At 37.7% G+C, this 20,264-nt stretch overlaps 1 long non-coding RNA gene across 1 annotated transcript; it reads left to right on the top strand.

Moving 5' to 3' along the window:
• Positions 1–7,290: 7,290 nt before the first annotated feature.
• LOC134295558 (uncharacterized) lies at positions 7,291–19,662 on the top strand. The gene is made up of 2 exons (XR_010002184.1): positions 7,291–7,737; positions 19,250–19,662. It is a non-coding gene; the product is annotated as an uncharacterized LOC134295558 (long non-coding RNA).
• The last annotated feature ends 602 nt before the right edge of the window (positions 19,663–20,264 follow it).

Genomic DNA, 20,264 nt, shown 5'->3' with positions numbered 1-20,264 from the left:
TCTAAGCTTTAAAAAAGTACAGCTTTCATCATGTAAGTGCATCATGATGACTTTACCATGGGTCACATATTTACAGAAAAGTAAATCCTAGGTAATAGTTGCATTGTCAACTCTGCATATCTATGTATTCAACCATCTTCTCTAGCTTGATTTTCCCAAAGGGACACCATTCTACTTTATAATGGGACTTGAGTATCCATGCATTTTGGTATTTACTGGGGGACCTGAAACCAAATCCCAGCAAATACCAAGCTCTCTGTACTATTAACTCAATATGTTCTCCTCTGACTGGATTTGTTGTCAGGATTTTAGGGACTATCTTCACTGATGTTAGGGGCACAGGTCTCTGGTGAAAGAGTGAAAACCGTGAATAACTATAGCATCCTCCCAACCATATTTAAGACACCAAAAAGTACAATCCACAGATTCAACCCACTGTGGATGCCTTCAAAGAAGTGGGGTTCTTTTATAAAGCAGAAATGTATGCTGCCCTAAACCATTTTAAACAGAGACTTACAAGTTTTGCTGTGCACTTACAGTTCCTATCAGTCTTGTGAGGTTTAAAAATGGCATAGGCTAACAGTAGAGGCAGTAGCAATAATCGGTGAATAACTAAATCCGCAAATGTCAAACCCGCAAATGACTATTCTTCCCCAACTACTGCTGCTCAATTCTTTTTGGCTCTAAAGGCCATGGTTAAAACTTCGCTTTTCAAATAATATATCATTCTATAGAGCTTTGGTTCACTCGCTACAGCTCAATTGCGGTAGTAGAATTTCCTTCCATGGTAAAAGTGTACAAGATTTCATGTTGGATCTTTCCCTCTGATTAGCCCTTTCATGTTTTATCCACCAGAACGTAAACTCAACTGCTATAGCCACAGAACAGCAAGCACCCTGTAAAAGCAGCGATTCCTTGCAATACACTATACTTGAATTCCCCCTGGAGGATCTCGAGTATTTCCGCTTCAGCAAGGTCCCCCTTCAGTATAAAACAAAACAAAACATTGTGCTCTGGATTTGGGCCTAGCATGTGGCTGGGACATTGGACTGAAAATAAAAAGCCGCTATAGCGTTTTTTGCATATAGAGAGGACCAATTAGAGCCATAAAAACACCAAAGAACAAAGGGAGAGAGAGCGAAAGCTGCACAAACAGATATGACTCTCAATGCATTTTGAGAAAACTCACAAGGCAAACGTTTAGTATATCTCAGTAAAAAGATCTTGGATTTGAATGCTTGAGATGTTTTTTTTTTTTTACCAGACTATAAAAATATTGTGAGTGAAAGGGATACCATTGCCCATTCCTAGCCTTAAGAACAGTTTTAAAAAGTTACATTTTGGATTCCAGCTTTTATAATCTACTAGCTGGGAGATTCTGAAAACAGGATAAAATAAAGGTATCTTTTTCTGGCTTGGGGAAAATTGTAGTCAGCACACCTAAACATAATTCCCAAAGAGTTTATAACCATGTCAACAGGTACAACTTTTTGAACCTCTCCTCTAATCTCTATAATGTTTTTTTTATTAAAGGGACAGACAATTTTGGAATATATTTGCATGGTGATTTAGAAAGGGTTGTCAAATACTCTTTTTAAAAGCAGGTGGATGAAAATAAGTGTCTTCCTAGAGATCAAATGAACACTCCGCATTTTCCTCAGTTGAGTCTGATTGATTTCACAGATGTCACTAGTGAATATTCTTATTTGTATGCGATTTATTTATTTATTTTTTACTTGGTCAAAGGGAACATATTCAGGTTGCACTCACCAGCTTGAAAATGCTGGGTTTGGTAATAGGAAACCTGGCATACATTATGTCGCATACTATGGATTTGAGGCGAGAATTCATTAAAGAGGGGGAAAAGACATTTGAAAAAGCAAAACACCAATCATTTAAGGATTGCTTTCAATAATAAATAATGTCTAAATTATATTGTATATTAATGGAAATGTAATTATTTATGCAGACTTCCAATACAGGGATAGAAATAGCGTTCATTCTCAGGCTTAATATTTACAGAGTTTTTAATGCTCAGTGTGCTTAGATGATCAAAAATGGAGCTAAATGGTTCCACTATAGTGAATGATTTTATGCTGAATTCTAATAAAGTACTGCTTCTAGAGACAACCAGAGACAAAGTTTTTATGGGAAAATAAGTCAAGTTAATATGGGACTAAAGTGGTCTATGGCATTATTTTAAGAATTAACATCTTACAGAGTTATTTTATTTAAAGGCATTCATAGCGAAACAAATTAAACATTCAGTTTTACAATATGTCATTTGGAATCCTAGTTTTTTGACTTGGTGGGGAATAAATTTTAAATTGCATACTATACAATTGTCACTCCATGAAGAGACCAAAAAATGTGATTACCTATGAGCTTCCAAATCCACGTGGGACACAGAGTACTAAAAAGTCATAGTAAAAATATGTATTGCAGTTTGTAGAAGATTAGGGATAAAACAAAGAAGGGAGCTTGTATGCAGTAAAATCTGAAGCCAGTTTTGAATAAATTAATTTTGTTTGAAGGAGAAAATATGTTTACTATGATGGGTTCCAATTCTTGACTTGATTGTTGCAAAACTTAAACGGAAACATAGGTTGAACATATAGAATTATCTCTACATGTCTACACAACAGTTTTTTCTTGGTCATTCATATTTTAATCTGAATTCATCTCTTCCATTTTTCCATTGTCACAAAGTAATTCCAAGTTAAAAGATATTGATAAGATTTATTCATGAACATTGGATGAAAGTGGTAAGAATGGACATATGCAGTAAAATCAACGTTATTTGCGCTCAGTGTGTGTCTTGAGCTAGTGTGAAGCTAAATATGTAGAAATAGTTTGAAATTAAATACACTAGAGAATATGGAAAATGTCAAATACTTTGAATATTCTTCTAAAGGCGTTTTAGTAGTCATACTGCTTTTACCAATGGCTAGTAAAATGTTGGGTTTCAGATATCTATTGATAAATATCATTCTAACAAAATACCCGATTTTTATACCCAACTATCACAAACTCATCTGCCAGTAATTTACTAGATTCGCGATCTTCCACTTTGTGTAAATTAAAAGTATGATCTCTTCTTGACACAAAACATTGCATTTTTTGTGTATATGGTAGTTAAATGTTCACTACCATAGAATATGGAACATCTTTTGTCACTATTGATGTTTCACTTTCTATGTAATACATTCTGAAATGAAAATTATTTCTCACTTTCTTCAGCTTAGGAATCTAGTAGCTTGGGAACCATTAGGTTCAAAAGTATGGAACTAATTGTGGGAACTGATGGATATATTGCTGGAATCACCTTGAACCTGTCTGTTAGTGAAGGCTGTGAATATAGTTCTGATAATGGACACTAGATACTTGGATTGTTTTTTTTTTTAAAAAAAAAAGTCCAACTAACAGAATAAAAACTGTGAGGAAAGACTAGAATGTCTATATTGTACAAGGAAATATCAGCATTGATTAATTTATAGATGTTTGATTGTATTTCTAAGAACATTCCCAGACAAAAAAAACCCAGTTCTGTATTTATGGAAACCAAGTGGTTGAGGGCACTGTGCCTTGTGTGTTACATTGTACAGTATATGAAATTCTAAGAGATAAATGCTAAGATGTTTAGAGTCTGTAACCAACCTTAATGATAGGCATAAAATTATATACTTGCTGTCTAGTTTAATTAAGTCAGTCATGATGAATGTATCTAGATTTGGAGTGAAAGCAACACAATTCAGAATCACTCATGACAATAATTTAGATTGTTTCTTATAAGAAATGTGACTGTAGCAAATACATTTGCTAATATTGTATTTGTATTTTGTATTTTGCATTTATTTTTTAAGAATTTAAAAACTTTGTTATCTTGACTTTTGTTGCATTTGATGGCTTTATTGACTTTTCATTTTGGCTATAATCTGTACTTGGTTGCCTAACAATAACATTTAAAAATTATAATACCTAATCAGATCTCACCAGTCTCAATGGACAACTTTCCATAAGGATGTCCACCACTTGATGACTGCAGGACTTGGAATGGTTTTAATCATATAGCAAATATCACAGATGTCACCTAATTATCACATTCAGCACAATGTTTCAGCAAGCAGGGTGTTCACCTGCTAATTTGATAACCATTGAATTATATTGGATGTCATTGAGCAATGTGTAGGCATGGATGCATCAGCTCGTAGGGAGAATTAAATAGGAGATGTGCGGACTAAGGGCCTTCTTCTGGAGACTACAGAAAATGATAGAAGGGTCCATGTGCTTCAATGGGTCACTTTATCTGATGACCCCCCAAAGGCATATCCTCCTACCCAGGCAGATCACACTTTCTCTGTCAGTATCTGTTTCTTGTAATATCTTCCGTTATCTTTAAAGCGTGTCTTTAAAACCTAGCAGTAAGCATCTGATACAATAACCACAAGAGTTAATATTAGCTTTAGGTTGCTTTGCTTGTTAACTTATGCAGAGTGGGGAGGGGGCAGAGAAGAGGAGAAACTTTTTGCAAAGTGAAGCCAAGTTATTTTAACTTTTTTTTTGGCTTCTTAAATTAATCAAGTGAGAATGATTGTTTCAAAGGACGGAAGAGTTCACCACGGCTCCAGAAAAAAAATCAAGTACAAGAGCCTAGATTATGGCAGAAGACATGCAACAGCCCACGCATTAAGCTTGAAATCTGTGCTCGCACCTGCCCCAACTCATTTTTTCCCCATTGCGTTTATTGAGATGACACAATGTCAGTAGAATTTTACAAACTTTATGACAAAACTGTGACAGATCTGCAATGGCAGAATGACTTATGGAAATGTTGGAGTGGCTTCTCAATCAAGTCTCTGGATAGTTTGTGATGCCATTGTCCTGTAGGTCACAAGTCAGACGCTACTGAGGAGACATCACTTGGGGCTCATCCAAAGCTTTGCCATCTGCTGGGAGCGGGGGAAGGGGGAGGGTGGGTGAGTTTTGAAATGTGAGTCCCGATGTCTTCAGATCCAGGCTACTGGCAGTTGCTATCACATTCTCAGTTCTTCCTAGCTTTTTTTCTTTCATTAAAGGGCTTTTTAAAACTCTCAGAGATTTGTGATGATGGCAATGCATGGCATCCATTACACTATGGCCTCAGTTCCCTCTTCGTAAAATGGGAATGAGGCTGACTTGACCAGGATGGTGAGAAAGAGCATGTTGCAGATGGTGTAATACACCTTGTACGGTAAAACTGTCGTATATATGCTACGTTTTTCTTTGTTTTTAGAATACTGGGTATCTTGCTGTGATATAATGGTAAAATAACATTCCAGAAATCAGCAAGTAGTACATTGGTCTCCCAAAGGCCAACCAATGTGCCTTGAACCAATTTGCTAGTATGGGCAAGAAATGGGAACAATAAAGTTGGAATTTGACACTTTGTTTGGAAAACTAGTGGCCTTCTATGTGAAAGAGAAACCTTCACCCAATTCCCATCCTTCAATGAATAATGCAGAAACAATTCTATTGGTCGAAGGTTCAAGGCCATTGTGACATCAGCACACAATATACCAATCATCTCCTAGTTCTAGAATCCCAATTTGCTTATTTGGAAACACTAAGCTTATACTTCAGATGTCCCATATGGTTTTGATTTTGTAGAGATTTGAATGGTGTTAAGCTAAGATACATTGCTAGCCCTCTAATAAGTATTATTGTGGATAGAGGGGAAAGGAAGAAGAGGAAAATCATCTTAATTTGATAAATGTTCATGCATTTGATAAATGTGATTCAATCGTAGACTGAAGCATCTACAAAAGATTAGAACAGGCCAAGATGCAGTACAACTTCTGTACTGGCAGGGGATACTTTCCAAGATCCCCCATGGATATCTGAAGCTGCAGATAAGAACAAACTCTATATTTTGACACAAGCAGCATCTTAAGAATTAGCCAGAGGACCTAAATAGGTCCGCAAACATAACAGGGAAGAATCTTTTCTGCTTTCTTGGATAAGTGAAATCCAAAGTTTGTGGAAAAGGAAGCCATATTGTCCCCAGAATGATCAGGAAATAACTTTGAATTAAAATTAATCAGTTATGCTTCTGAGGGAAAACAGTACTTTTCATTGATTCACTAAAGCTTCAACATTGTTCAAGAATAATAATAATATTGGAAAATAATATATCAGCTTGAGACATCTGATTTTTCTCCTGGTGAAATATAAGGTCAGTTTTGGATCAGAGTGCAGAAGGTGCCTTGGTCTGTGTAAGGACCATAAGAACCTGTGTCATTCTCTTGGTTACTGATCAGATAGATGACCATATCTTCAGACCTTATCACGAGATGTCATTTCATGTATTTCTACCACACACTCTTTCTGAGGTCAGCTCTATAGAGCATTCATAGTTTCTTCTACCCAAAAGGATACTCAAAAACAATACAAAACATTGAAGACCTACAGTTCAAGAAGCTACAGTTAGAAAGAGCAGTTTTACATGTTTTCTAGAGTCCTAAAATCATGGACCTGAGAAACGTAAGCTGGAACACATGTTGACAACAAGTGTGTCCAAAGAAGCACCACCAAATGCATGTGCCTGGTGCATAGGTAACAACATGTTCTCTGTAATAACACCCCAATTGTGGAACTCAAAGGAAGTTAGGCTGGTTCCATCTCTTCTGAGCTTCTGACAGGTAAAACAATACTGTTTTGCATGGCTTTTAATGTTTGAAATTGCTCTGTTTTAAAATAGTATGTTAGGATTGGTTTTTGAATGTTTTCAAAAGTTGTTTTAAATAATATATATGTGGTAAAATGCTTTATATTTGTGCTGTGCTAACTGCTTTTATTTCTTCTTCGCCTTGAAGCTCTTGTAGGTTGGGGAACACTATAGAAATAAAGGAAAAATAAAATAAAGTACATGACGGACCTGACATGCATTCCTTACCACTGAAAGACCAATTCTGCATTGATATCCAGTCATGCATAGAACCCAACTGCACCAGGAACTGTGAAAACTGTTCTTACACATAATAGACAAAGCTGGGCTCATTCTCCCCAATGCCCCTACTTGGTTTTGGCTCACCTACAAATAGATGCTTTGTTTTGATGTAGTTATTGTTTCCCTTTGCAGTATTTCCTTTTGGAAACCAAATTGGCCACCATTTTAGGGCTGAAGAAGGAATAAAAATGTCTGGAATAATAAAAGTGAATAAGCAGATTTTTAGAAAGAGAGCTGCTTAATGTATGGATGCCTCTCTGTAAATACCCTCGTTACCTCTGCTTACTTCCTATTATGTGGAATCAACAGAGCTTTGCCTTTTTCAAACAGACAAACCTTCCATGCAACCTATATCTGCGGTTGTTCTCTGGTATCCCTTTCCAACACTCTTCCCCTGGTGTAGGAAGCTTCAGTTGGCTCTACACTGTAGAATTAATGCATTTTGACATCATTTTAACTGTCATAGTTCAATGGTATGGAAACCTCGTCGAGGCACCAGCACTGTCTTTGGCTGAGAAGGCTAAAGACTACAGCTCCCATTATTCTATATTCTTTAGCCATGGCAGTTAAAAGTGGTGTCAAACTTCATTAATATTCAGTGTAGCTGCATCCTGAATATCTGTCTGCAGCAAAAATGCTATTCAAAGAGCGTGGTGATTACATAAATGAAGTGGCTTCTTCTGGCATGAACATCTTCTTCTGAACATGGAGCAACAGTGAGAGCACAGCAGCCTGGGATAGTATGGCCACAGGTAGTTTATATTTAACTAGCTGTGCCCGGCCACGCGTTGCTGTGGCGAAGTCTGGTGGTATGGGAAATAAAGTATTGAGGAATTGGTGATAGTTAAGGTCAAGGGTAAAGGTTTTCCCCAGACATTAAGTCCAGTCGTGTCTGACTCTGGCGGTTGGTGCTCATCTCCATTTCTAAGCCGAAGAGCCGGCGTTGTCCGCAGACTCCTCCAAGGTCATGTGGGATGACTACATGGAGCGGCGTTACCTTCCCGCCGGAGCAGTACCTATTGATGCACTCACATTTGCATGTTTTCAAACTTCTGGGTTGGCAGAAGCTGGGGTTAACAGTGGGGGCTCTCTCCGCTCCCCCAATTCAAACCTGTGGCCTTTCGGTCCAGAAGTTCAGCAGCTCAGCGCTTTAACACGCTGCACCATCAGGGGATATTATTTCCTAAAGGTTGTGAATATACAATATTTCTGATTGGTTTTTTTTGTTTGTTGGAGGCAAGTATGAATGCTGCAATTAGGAAAAATGATTAGGATGTAATGGCCTTGCAGAAAAAGTAGTTCAATAGGCAGTAATGTTATGTTGTAATTACTGTATTTACGAATTAAAGCACCAAAATATCATGATATATTGAAAGCATTTACTACAAAAATGCGTTGGATAATCCAGAACGTTGGATAAGCAAGTGTTGGATAAGTGAGACTCTACTGTAAATACTACATAGCATTACTGCGCATGGAACTACTTTTTCTGTCAAATTTGTTGTATAATATGATGTTTTGTTGCTTAATTTGTATAACGATTACCTAATTTGATGTTTAATTGGCTTTTCCTGAATCCCTTCTTATTATCCAACATATTCACTTATCCTGCCGGCCTGTTTACGTTGGATAAGTGAGACTCTACTGTATATTCCTAATCTTAAATTATCTGCTTAGAACTGGATTATCTGAGGCCCCTTCTTCACAGCTGTATAAAATGCACACTGAAGTGGATTATATGGCAGTGTGGAGTCAAGATAATCCAGTGCAAAGCAGATAATATAAGATTATAAATGGGTTATATAGCTGTGTGGAAGGGCCTTGAGTCTACACTGCCATATAATCCAGTGAAAATTAGATAATCTGTGGAAGAAGTCTAAGTGAGGCCTAAATCTGCCTGTCCCCTAACTGAAAGCTGGCTGTCCCTTGGTTGCTAGGCAACCAAGTGGGCAGAGATTAGCCCTCTAAACTGGCAGCAATTGGATAAAAAAAATTATTGCTCTCCCTCTAATTAGGACTTTATTTTTCTTTTCTTTTTGTTGTATCAACCTTGAGGCGTGGATGATGGGTTGTGTTGTCAAATTTTGAGGTTGGGGGGCCTGTACTTTTGTTGTTTTGTGAATCGCCATGATGCCATCACTCTTTTATATATATAGATGTCTGTGGCATTACAGTACTATTGGTTTATTTAAAGCTGAACTTCTATGCTCAGTCAAACTTTAGACCCATGATTTAAACATAAGTCAATTTGCCAATCATGTATCCACTGGTGTTTTCCTCCATAAATAGTTAATTATTAAAGAGACGTATTTGTAAACAAGAGCTTTTTCCTCTCAACATCCATATTCTTCTCCTGCTTGTGGTGTGGGAACCAGGGGGGAAAATATGAGTGAGGGTGCTTTTTCTGGTCACAATCATAAGTTTTCTTCTTATTTTTCATTTTTATTTACACAAAACACCTTTCTGGGTAATAGTAGGAAACATCTCCAGGACTATTGGACAAATTTTGCCAGGAACTGATTCAGTAAGGCTCCTTCCACACAGCTGTATAAAATCCAAATTGAACTGGGTTATATGGCAGTGTGGATTCAGATAATCTAGTTCAAAGAAGATATTCTGGGTTATATGGCCCTAAGACATGGTTGTTTGGTAGGAATAAGAAAAAGGGACTTCTTGATGGCTGCTCCCAAACTCACACATTCCCTCCCTATGGAGGCCAAAGTGGCCTCATCCTTGCTCTCCTTCTGGTGGTAGATCAAAATATGTATGTTCTGCCAAACCTTTACAAACTGATGAGTGTTAATGATGTATAATGATCTTCTGAATATTTTTAAAGGCTTTTTATGCAGTGTTTAACCACATAGTAATATTTTAATGCTGAATGTTTCAATTTGCAAACCATTTAAATGTTTTAATCATATATTTAGACTATTATTCTGAATTTTGTATTGCTTTTAACTTGCATTGTTTTTCATATGTTGTTTGCTGCCTTTAGTCCCATTATTGGGAGAAAGGTAGGATATAAATGAATAGAATCTGAATCCTCCTCCTCCTCATCCACCTGCCATGTAGTGATCTTTTCTTGCTGCCTTCCATTTAACAAGCATTGTTGGAAGATCTCTCAGAGACAATGGCACTGACACTTTAGCTAACTTCTATTAGTAGAGAGCAGAGGGAGGCAATGCCTGTTAGTAAATTACTAACATGCCATTTGTTTTTACCATGGAAGTCATATGAGAGAATTCAAAATGATACACACTTAATAGGGAAGAAAACCCAGTTGAACATAATAGGTCTTATTTTTTCATACATACACACACACGCCTTCAATGTTTTAAGATCTTCTATTTTAGTCCTTAGTTTTTACTTCTCTTGCCCATGAAAAGTTTAATAATTTATTCTGTCCTGGCACACACTTTAATTGTGACATTGTCTTTATTCTGTTTTAACAGTAGCTTATGTGGTAGTTGCTCTCTTTTAAAATAATGCTCTACAGAAATCTCTTTGGTGAGAGCTTTGATAAAACTTAGCAACTAACCACCTAAAATAGCATCAGTACAAATCCTTGGTTCATGTTTTATCTTAATTTAAAATTCACTGTTTTTGGAGTTTCATGCTTTCTGTCCCACTTCCAACATGAAACCTGCAATTTGTCTGTTTGCTTGGAAAATACTTTCTTATATCGCAGGACCACAATGAAGATTCCTTATAATGTATACTATATGGGACTTCTCAGATATTTAGTATTGAGCTAAGGTATAAGGTACACTTACAAGAGCACTGATAACCATGTTTCTCTCTTTTCATGAGTAGTTTTATAATTGTTTCCTCTCAGTTTTGTACTTTAATATGGGCATTCTTCCACATCTTTGCCTACATCTACCTTTGTCACACCGGCATATGTTCGCTAAATGCTGGTTTATTTCACAAGTATGAAATTAGCCATCCCAGGCTCAGGTATGTAATGACAGAATCTTCATATTACCTAAAAATATATCAGACAAGATGCTTTTAATGGGGGCAGTTCACTCATTTCGGGTCTGAGCCATCAAATGTTGAGTAGTCACACCAAGTGACATGTCTGCATGTGTGAACTTTTCTGTAGTCGCCTATTTATTATTCTGTGCAGGCTTCCTCATAGAATATGGAATTACTGACACACACACACACATGCATGCACAAAGAGAGAGAGACAAGCATTTTTTTAACTGAACCAAAATTAAGTTATACATTCTTGTTGCTTTCATGTAAACAATTTTGCTGAAATATCCCTTCTCTATCCCATTCCTGTTTGTCCAGCTCTTCTCAATGAATTCACAGCTACAGAGTATTTCAGTGCAGGGGTGGACAATTGCTAACAGGACTTGTTTGTGGGCTTCTGACTGCAGTTGAGAACACAAAAACAGATTAGACTACTGTTCAGCTCTTGTTACATTCCTAGTTAAGCACACTGTCCAGCAAATGACACAGAACCTCATAGAAAAGGATGTTTCTAAACCAGTTTCTAGTGTAAAGCAATGTTATAGTGGAACCAAGGCTAGAAAAACAGAACACTTGCTGGTTCTGTTTAGTTTATACTGATTATATTGTCCTCTACCTATCGAGCTCTTATGTTCGTTCTGAACTTAGTTACAATCCTCATGCTAGTGAATGAGTGGGAAATGAATTTTCCCAGCAATAGTATATTGTTCTGAGCAATTCTGAGCATGTTGTAATTCAAAGCAGTTTGAAAAAGCTTGGTCTTAAAAGGACAATTAAGGAATATTAGCTTTATGTACTTTATCACATGAAGTTGCTAATCAACAGCAGTTGCTTGATCAATATATACTGGCAGGAGCATTCTCACTCTCACATATCTCTGCATTTGCACAACCCCACCCTTCTGCATCTCCATTGCTCTATAATTTCTTTTAAAACTTTTTAGAAACAATTTCACAATTGCAGGTATAGTTAATAAAAAACCTCAAATACAACTTCATTTTTTTATTTTAAAAATGCTGCCTTGGAAATAGTGAGAGGGACGGGAGAGAGTGGGAGAGGAGGACTATCCTACCCCCTTATGTCAGTTCAGTGCTGGCATGCCCCATTGCACCAGGTAGGTGACAGGAACATGACACAATTTGCAGATATTGATGGTTTTTCCCCTGTGAATAGCAGACTATAGGTTTATCACAGGTTTAGACAGACCAGGGGGTGCACACATGGTCGTGTGATAGACATTGTCACATTCTGTGCCAGTTTGCCTCCTTAGTCTGATAAAGACCCTTAAAAGACCTGTATCTATTAAAGATTGAAACTGTTAGAAGTGGGTTGTTAATCTTGATCAGGGATGGAAATGATGTGGGCTCTGGACACCTGGCATTTTTTCAAAAAATGATAAAATTAGAAACGTCTTACTTCTGAAAGTCATGAGGAAGAATGATTTAAAGAAAACCTCCAAATCTCTCCCACACACATCTTGGTTGCAGCTAGGAGAAGTTGGGCTCACCTTAGGGTAAGGAGAAATGAAGGCTCACTCACATATGGAATGAACTTTTCTTTCCTCCCCCAGGAGCAAAGAAAAGCTATATCTTCATGGTCTGAATTATGGGCTGTTGCCCTCCTCTTCTCATTAATAAGAAACAGCAGGAGAATCCTCTCCCAGGACTTGGCGGATACCTGCAAGGAGAGGTTTCGGAAGATAGAACAACAGCAAGAAATTATTCCCCTTAGCTCCACCCAGAAATGAACTTAACACTTAGGTCTTCAGCCTGTATTTCCATGCGCTGCAGAAACAGAGTCCCACGGGAGTCCCACAGAGGCCATCATATGGTGTAAGGGCACTTCTGGTGGGAATCCTTGGGGCTCTGTTTCCACAGTGCATGGAAATGGGGCCTGAAGATCGCCCTCAGGAGTCGGGTGTTACCAATTCCTGAAGATGATTACCCGACTCCTGAATGAAGAAAGCGGGTGAAAGCAGGGAAAAAATGTGGAAAGATGTAAAAAGAATGTGGTATGGCTAACTATCCCACAAGACAGGGAAAGACAGAAGGGAATGGGATAATATGGTTCCCTACAGATTCTCCCATTTCCCCCCTCTAAATGTGATGAGGGTCAAGGCATGATTGGCGGAGATGAGAGACAGAGCCTTCTCGGTGGTGGCCCCTTGGCTATGGAACTCCCTCCCCAGGGAGATTAGATCAGCTCCCTCCTTCCCAGCCTTCCACAAAAAGTGAAGACGTGGCTGTTTGACCAAACCTTTGAAAATCTAGTGCAATAATACGAAAGATGTGTAACTGTCCTATGGAATGACCCCGGACTATGGAATACGTGATTTTAACTTGTTTCATGGATTTAAATACTTTAATTGTTTTAATGGTACAGTTATTTTAATTATACTATTTTTTTAAAAGGCATTGCCTATATTGTGAAGCCACCTTGAGTCCCCTCCGGGGTTGAGAAAGGCGGGATAAAAGAATAAATAAATAAATAAATAAATAAATTTAACTCTCACACACAAATACTTCTAATAAGATGCTGGTTATACAAGCATTATCTAGGATCTTTTATTTAATCTAGCATTACTTTTAAGGACCTCTATTAAAGTTGTATTTAACAACTAGACAACAAATAATACTTTCTCTTTCTGATCCACACTCCCTCCCATCTCTGGAACTCACTCCCTAAAGATATAAGGTGGCCCCCTTCCTCCTCTCCTTCGAAAAACAACTAAAGATCTACCTTTGCTCATTAGCACATGAAGAGGAGGTGGATTAATTAATGAAGGACCACTTCCGAATCCTGATTGAGAACTATGCTTTATCTGGGCACTGTTAGTCTATGTCAGCCCAATTTACCACCATAGGCTACATAATCCAGCCCACACAACTGTGTTGATCTTCGGTTGGCTTTGGTAATTTACTGTGAACATTTATTTAGATTTTATGTCACTATATAATTCTTGTCTGATTCTGTCTGACTATATTGGTTTAATTTATCAATGTTATGTTCAATTCACTGATATTAGGTTTAATTTGATGTTAGGTTTTTAACGCTGTTTTCATATATGGGATCTTGTTGGGGTTGTAGGTCAGTCTTCCAATGCTGGCATGCAGGCCAAGTTTCATTCAAACGTTTCTTTGAATTCACACTCCAGTCTAAGAAAAGATAATAGTTAATTACAGAATAATATTATAATATCCCATAGTAAAGTTTCTACCTACACTTTTTGTAGGTAATAAGTAGACGAAACTGTAATAAAAGCATAAGTCTTTGGAGGTACTTTCATTGCTTTTGCAGGAGGCCTAACGTAGTTATGCCTATGGGACAAGGAAAGCTAGAAACACTATTCAATTCTATAGAACATTTAACAAGGAAAACAGATCTTGCCTTCTCTCCCCCCCTCCTGTTCAGCTTTTGAGCACAGAGATGCATAGATGTGCCTACCGTCAAACACACACACATGCAGACACACTCTTAATAAATTGCTATTCTTTGCCCCACAAAAGAGGCTAACCAGAAAGGAATGAAAGGGACAAGTTGAAATGTAGCTGGATTTACATACGAATGTTATGTTTTCATTTCATTTCAGACCAAGCTTAAAGGTTAATATTAAAAGCATTAGCACGGTCTCACCAATCCTTTCTTGAGCGAATTGCCAATATCTGGTGTTACAATGTACAAGTCAAAAGATTTTTAGAAAAGAAAGAAAAAGAGAACTAGAATGTGTAGCTACGATGACCTAAAAAGAGAGAGAAACAGATTTTTTTAAAAGGAACAATCATGCTGATGTTACTTATTAAATTGGCTAGCAGTGGCTACAGGAGAATAAATACATACAGACAGATATGATAATCGTATAACAGCAAAATCATAATCATTGTGATGGATGGGGTGTATCTGAGTGTGAAATGATGGACATTGCATTGAAAGACCCTGGTGGCTTGAGGAATACACTTTGTGTATGTGACAATTTGGAAAATATATCTTTTGAACTAAAACTCCCAGACTCCCTCAGCCAGCAAGGACATTGACTTCTTGAAACTTTGTGGGAGTTGTAGTCATTTTCTGTCAGTAGATGAAAATGTTTTGAGTTAAGGAGGCATTTGATGATGGCAGAGTTTTTATAATGGGAAAGGTGTAAGGAGTTTAGTATGTCTAAATACCTTTTAATGATGTTTTTTCACTTGTGTTTTAGATCAAAATGTAGGTTAATTGTATTTTAATTTTTGTATTTAGAGTATACAGTATGGCCTCCATATACACAGTAGGTGCGTCTCAAGGCCTAAACTACATTTTTACTTATACATGGCATACCATGAAATCACATCGGTAGATCTAGAGAGGCCCACAAACAGTTCCAAGTGATGGTGGTGGGGCAAACATTTTTTTGAGCACAAGTAAGTAAAACCGTGGAAGTTGAATCTGTGAATAAGGGGGTCATACTGTACTTAAAAATGTATAAGCTGCCCTAGGCTCTGTACAGGCAGTCCCCAAGTTATGAACAAGATATGTCCTGTAGGTTTGTTCTTAAGCTGAATATGTATGTAAGTAGGGGGCCTTGTTTAGAAGATTTCACCGCACTTTCTGTCCCTGCGATAATTGGATTTTGAAAAATGTGGCTTGTTGTGGAAACAAGGATTGGTGAGAAAGCTTCAGTGGAGACACCTTTCCCCCATGATAATGCTGTGAGGAGTGAATTTCCCTTCCAAGGGATAGATTTCTTTCGCATCCTGTTGTCTCACCCCTGTTCTTAACTATGAGTCATTTGCAAGTTGGTGTTTGTAAGTCAGAGACTGCCTGTACTTGGAGAAAGGCGAGAAACAAAATAAAACACAGAAGAAACAAAAATGAAAAGTTGCATATAACATCAATTTCAGAATGGCAAGAGAGCTATAGTCCCCAAAACTCACATTTCCAAGGTCTGACTACTCATCTTTGTGTATAAGCATCCTCTTTTGACCAAATTCTTAATAACATTTGAGTGTCATAAAATCTTGGGAATTGACACAATCAGACAGATATTCAGAATGTGACTATTTTGTTTTCATACTCATTTTTGTAATACCAGTGTGTGCTCTTGGCCTTCACAGCATACTCAAGAAATGCTATTCCTCTGTTCTTTGAAGGAGCATAAAATACATTTTGATTCTTTGGTGAAGTTTATGTGATTCACAATTCTGATGCAGTGCTATATCCATCTTGCCCCTTTCATTCAAATGGATGACCCAAATCCACTTGAACAAACCTTTGCCTGTGACAAGCCTCTTCTACTGAATTCAGCAAAGAAGTCCTTAATGCCAAGGTTGGTACAGACTCTTCAGTACTCAGGAGGATTTGTTGCATTGTAGTATATGCCTACAGCGGTATACAGAACTACTGAAGGATTGGTCTTGGGCCCTACTTGGAAAGTATTTTACTATTGGTCAAAAACCAGAGTTAGATGTCTTAGGTATTAGAATTCTGTTCTAACATGCCTTTTGATTAGGGTACCTGGTCCACCAAATATATCCATGCAGCTATGAATCATTACTCAATATTCAGATTGTCAAGGAAAAATCTAGTATTCATATCTATCAGCTTGTGAAATTATATTTTACTGTGTTCCAGTTTAAGAAAACATTGTACAGTGATAGCACTTTGATGCTACTTTACTTATCACAGCTCCATTTTCTAGAACCCTGGGATTTGTTGTTTGGTGAGGTAATTAGAATTGTTTGATAGACAGCTCTAGGAAACTCTACTGAGAAATACAGCTGCCCATAGATTTTGATTTAATCCTTAATCTCTCTCTTCTCAGGCAGCTATAGTCTATGGGACTTCACTTAAGATGTCTTGCAGATAATTCTAACCACTGCACAAAATAACATAAACCAGGATTTCATTGGATGGAAGCACAGCAATTAAAGTAGTATCTGTTCAATACAGTTGACAGATAACCATCTCAATTCATTGGGATCAATAGATGCAAAGAAGTAAGAATCAATTTGGTTTGCATTTCAATGTGAACTTATGAAATTTCACACTTTTGAAACAATATAAGAACTTTATTTCTCTTTCAAAATATACACTTACCCAAATTGTCAATACAACTGTCCAATCAGATTTTTTTCATTTATCCATTTGATTTTCTACCACCACAAGATGGCTTAAAATAATATTAAACATAATGTATGGATACAAGCAGGTACAGTGAATAGACAAAAACAAGAAAACATTGTAACAAGATTTTAATTTTTTAAAGCATGTTATGGGGTTATTTCTCCCCCAAAATAGGAGAACAGGCCAGTAAACACACCACAACAATGCATTAAAAGCCCTGTTTACTACATCTAGTCAGGCCTTTGACTTTGCCTTTAGGTAGAAGATCAACAGGGGTGAAGGCTGCTTAGTAGACTTGTGCACAAATTTGTTTTGGTCGTTTTCCTTTGGCTTCTTTTGCTTTTTCGGATACCCATAATGGCAAGGGCTCTGCCAACATGGTTTTTTTGACAGAGCCGGACCACATGGCTGCCGGTCGTGGCTCCTTCTGCTCATTCGGGAGCAAACATTGTGCGAAGCGGCTGCCGTGTGCTCACACAGGGTTTCCCTGTGAGCCTTGCCTGTTGGGCCAATCAGAATAGAAGAAAGCCATGATGTGTCTTAGGCAAGCTGTGTCTATTTAATGGGGTGAATGCCTCCATTTCTCAGTTGCATCCTGACTCTAGAGAGAGGTGCTTTAATCCGATTGCCTTGATGCTTGCTCTCAGCTTTAGCTTTTGGCTTGGCTTCTAGCATTGAATCTTTTTGGTTTTCCTTTATTCTCCTTTATTTTCTTGATTCTTTATTTAGTGGGAGTGGTAATTCGAATATGCGGGTGGGCAGATACACAGCGTTTGGGGACTTGTGGGTGGGTGTGCTTTTCTTTTAGGGTGGCTCTGAGTTTTGAGTCACCCTTTAGCTTCCACTAAAACCTTTAGCTTCTTCTCTTATCTCTCCTCCTGCCTCTCTTTCATCAAAGTAGTACTTTTAAAAGATTACTGTTATTAATAATTATAGAAATTCCAGCAAATCGCAAAGCCTCATCCTCAGAAAAACTACCTTGCTACCTACTTAAACTTACCACCAATACCTAATAACTTCTAGATCATACAGAGTGTTTTTCTAATAAGGGGACATGCTACTTGCTTGCTTGCTTGTGGATGGTGGGCTGCTGGCCACTTCCAGGATGCAGTGAGAACAAAAAATGCAAATTGCAAAAGCTTTGGATATTGTTGTTTTTTATTAGTAAATAAAGTTTAATAAGGGGTGGGCTGTGTGGTGTGGAAGTGCATTTTTGACATTTGGCAGGAAGGAATGGTGCCCTGCTGCTGCTCCTGGAGAAGTTACAGGGTGGGGCCAAATACCTTTTTGGGGATTTTTAAAGGAGATTTCATTTCTAGAAAAAAAATTCCTTAAAATTAGGGGATGGCCCAAACATTATGAAACTTGGTGGGCCAGCAGTGGTAGATGCATCCTTCAAGTGTGGCCATTTTCATCCCAATAGCCCTGAAAATGATGGAAAGGGGAGCCTGTAACCCCCTCTCCCATTGCTAATGAGCCTGATCTAGCTGCATTTTCTGGCTGCGGGCCAAAAATGCCCATTCGGGCACCAATCCATTTTTGGGAGGCACGTGAAAACAGAACCGCTCCCCCCCTCTGTAATCCAGATAGCAGAAACGGGTCGAGGTTCAGCTGAAATTGACAAGCCTACTGTTTAGTCATGCTTGGAAGGGTGTTCAACAATTGAGAGCAATGACTGAGTAGATCTGTTTGAATATAAAAATGTGTCCATGGAGGGAAAGTGCAGACAAGAATATGTAATTCCATATAAATGGTTTTAAAATACACTTTCAGATTTGCAAAATGCATTGTAAGCTGGAGAAAAATGCATCAAATAAGGAGAAATGGGCACAATAAGGCACAGCTTAGGAGGCAGCAAACAGAAGCTTAGAATCATTCTCAGAGTTTGTGAAGAATCAAATATAGTTTTGGAAAAATAAGAAACTGAAAGAAAACAAAACGAAAGACATGAAACCGAAAGAAAACAAAACAACAGATCTGTCCATCCCTTTTTTAGCTTCAGTGTGAACATCCATACATCATCTCCAAATTTAGACATTTTAATATAGTATGGGGCTAAATTTCCTCTTCATATTTGATAGATCATACTTTATGTATCAAAATTTGAGCAAGATATTGACTATAATATGGTGTCAAACTGCTATATGAGAAAGAGTTAACCATTTGTCCCTAATTTTCTTTCAGAAATGTGTGATTAGTCTGAATTATTATGAAGACACAATGGCTTTATTCTTCCTGTCAACTGTGTGAGAGAAAGTCTGGATTAGCCATTCCTAGGGATCAGCAGAAGATTCGAGGCAAGCAGGCAGAAGGACGGCTAACTTTTTGAACCTAAGCGGGCTTTGCTGGGCAGGGGTGACAGTTGTAACGTCTTTAGCATGGATTTGAATGTGAATCCTATCTGCTGGAGCAGCTGATGCTATGACTTGGCAATATGATATAATAATCTTTGTGACACAAATGTTGGACGTTTTTGTTGCACGTCCTAAAAGAGATTTAGGAAATTAATGTTAAATTGAGGATATAAAATACTCCATTCTCTCCCGCTCTCTCATATGCACATAGTAATTCCCAGCTACAATAAATATGAGAAAATATTCACAGGACAATCCTCTCATTGCTGTACGGAGATTATGATCTGTATTAACAGTTTCAGCCCAACAGCACAAAGTTGCATTCCTGAGGAATATATTTGATTGAAACTCAGGGCCAGAGCAGACATTACTTTAAGTACATCTTGTTTTCACTCCAGCAGAAGAGCAGGGCGCCTGTTCTCAATTGGGAATGTAACAAGGTGATTAAGAAAAAAATATTATCCCACACCCCATTTAATTGTTGAGCCAAACTGGGACACCACACTTGTAATTGATATTTATTTATTAGTTTGATGTACTCAAGGCTCCCTTCCTCACTTTTTTATATTCACATCTCATCAAGTGCTATGTGGTAGGCAATGCTGATAAAAAGTGATAGGCTCATGGAAATTCATTAAATGTTTGATTTACTCAGAACATGAATCCGGATTTCCCAATTCAACCCAGTTCTCTTATCAGAAAGGCCAGTAGATCATTACAAGTCCGGAGTCACAACATTCAATACCTACGCCCTCTCACCAAGTCAATATAGTTCTAAGCTGTTTCAACAGAAGTTGACTGCACAGATCCAAAGAAATAATAGGATCAATTATTCTGCTATGGTG

The sequence above is a fragment of the Anolis carolinensis genome, chromosome 1 (assembly GCF_035594765.1).
Source record: "Anolis carolinensis isolate JA03-04 chromosome 1, rAnoCar3.1.pri, whole genome shotgun sequence".
Lineage (NCBI taxonomy): Eukaryota > Metazoa > Chordata > Lepidosauria > Squamata > Dactyloidae > Anolis > Anolis carolinensis.
This window is presented reverse-complemented; position numbering and strand designations above follow the sequence as displayed.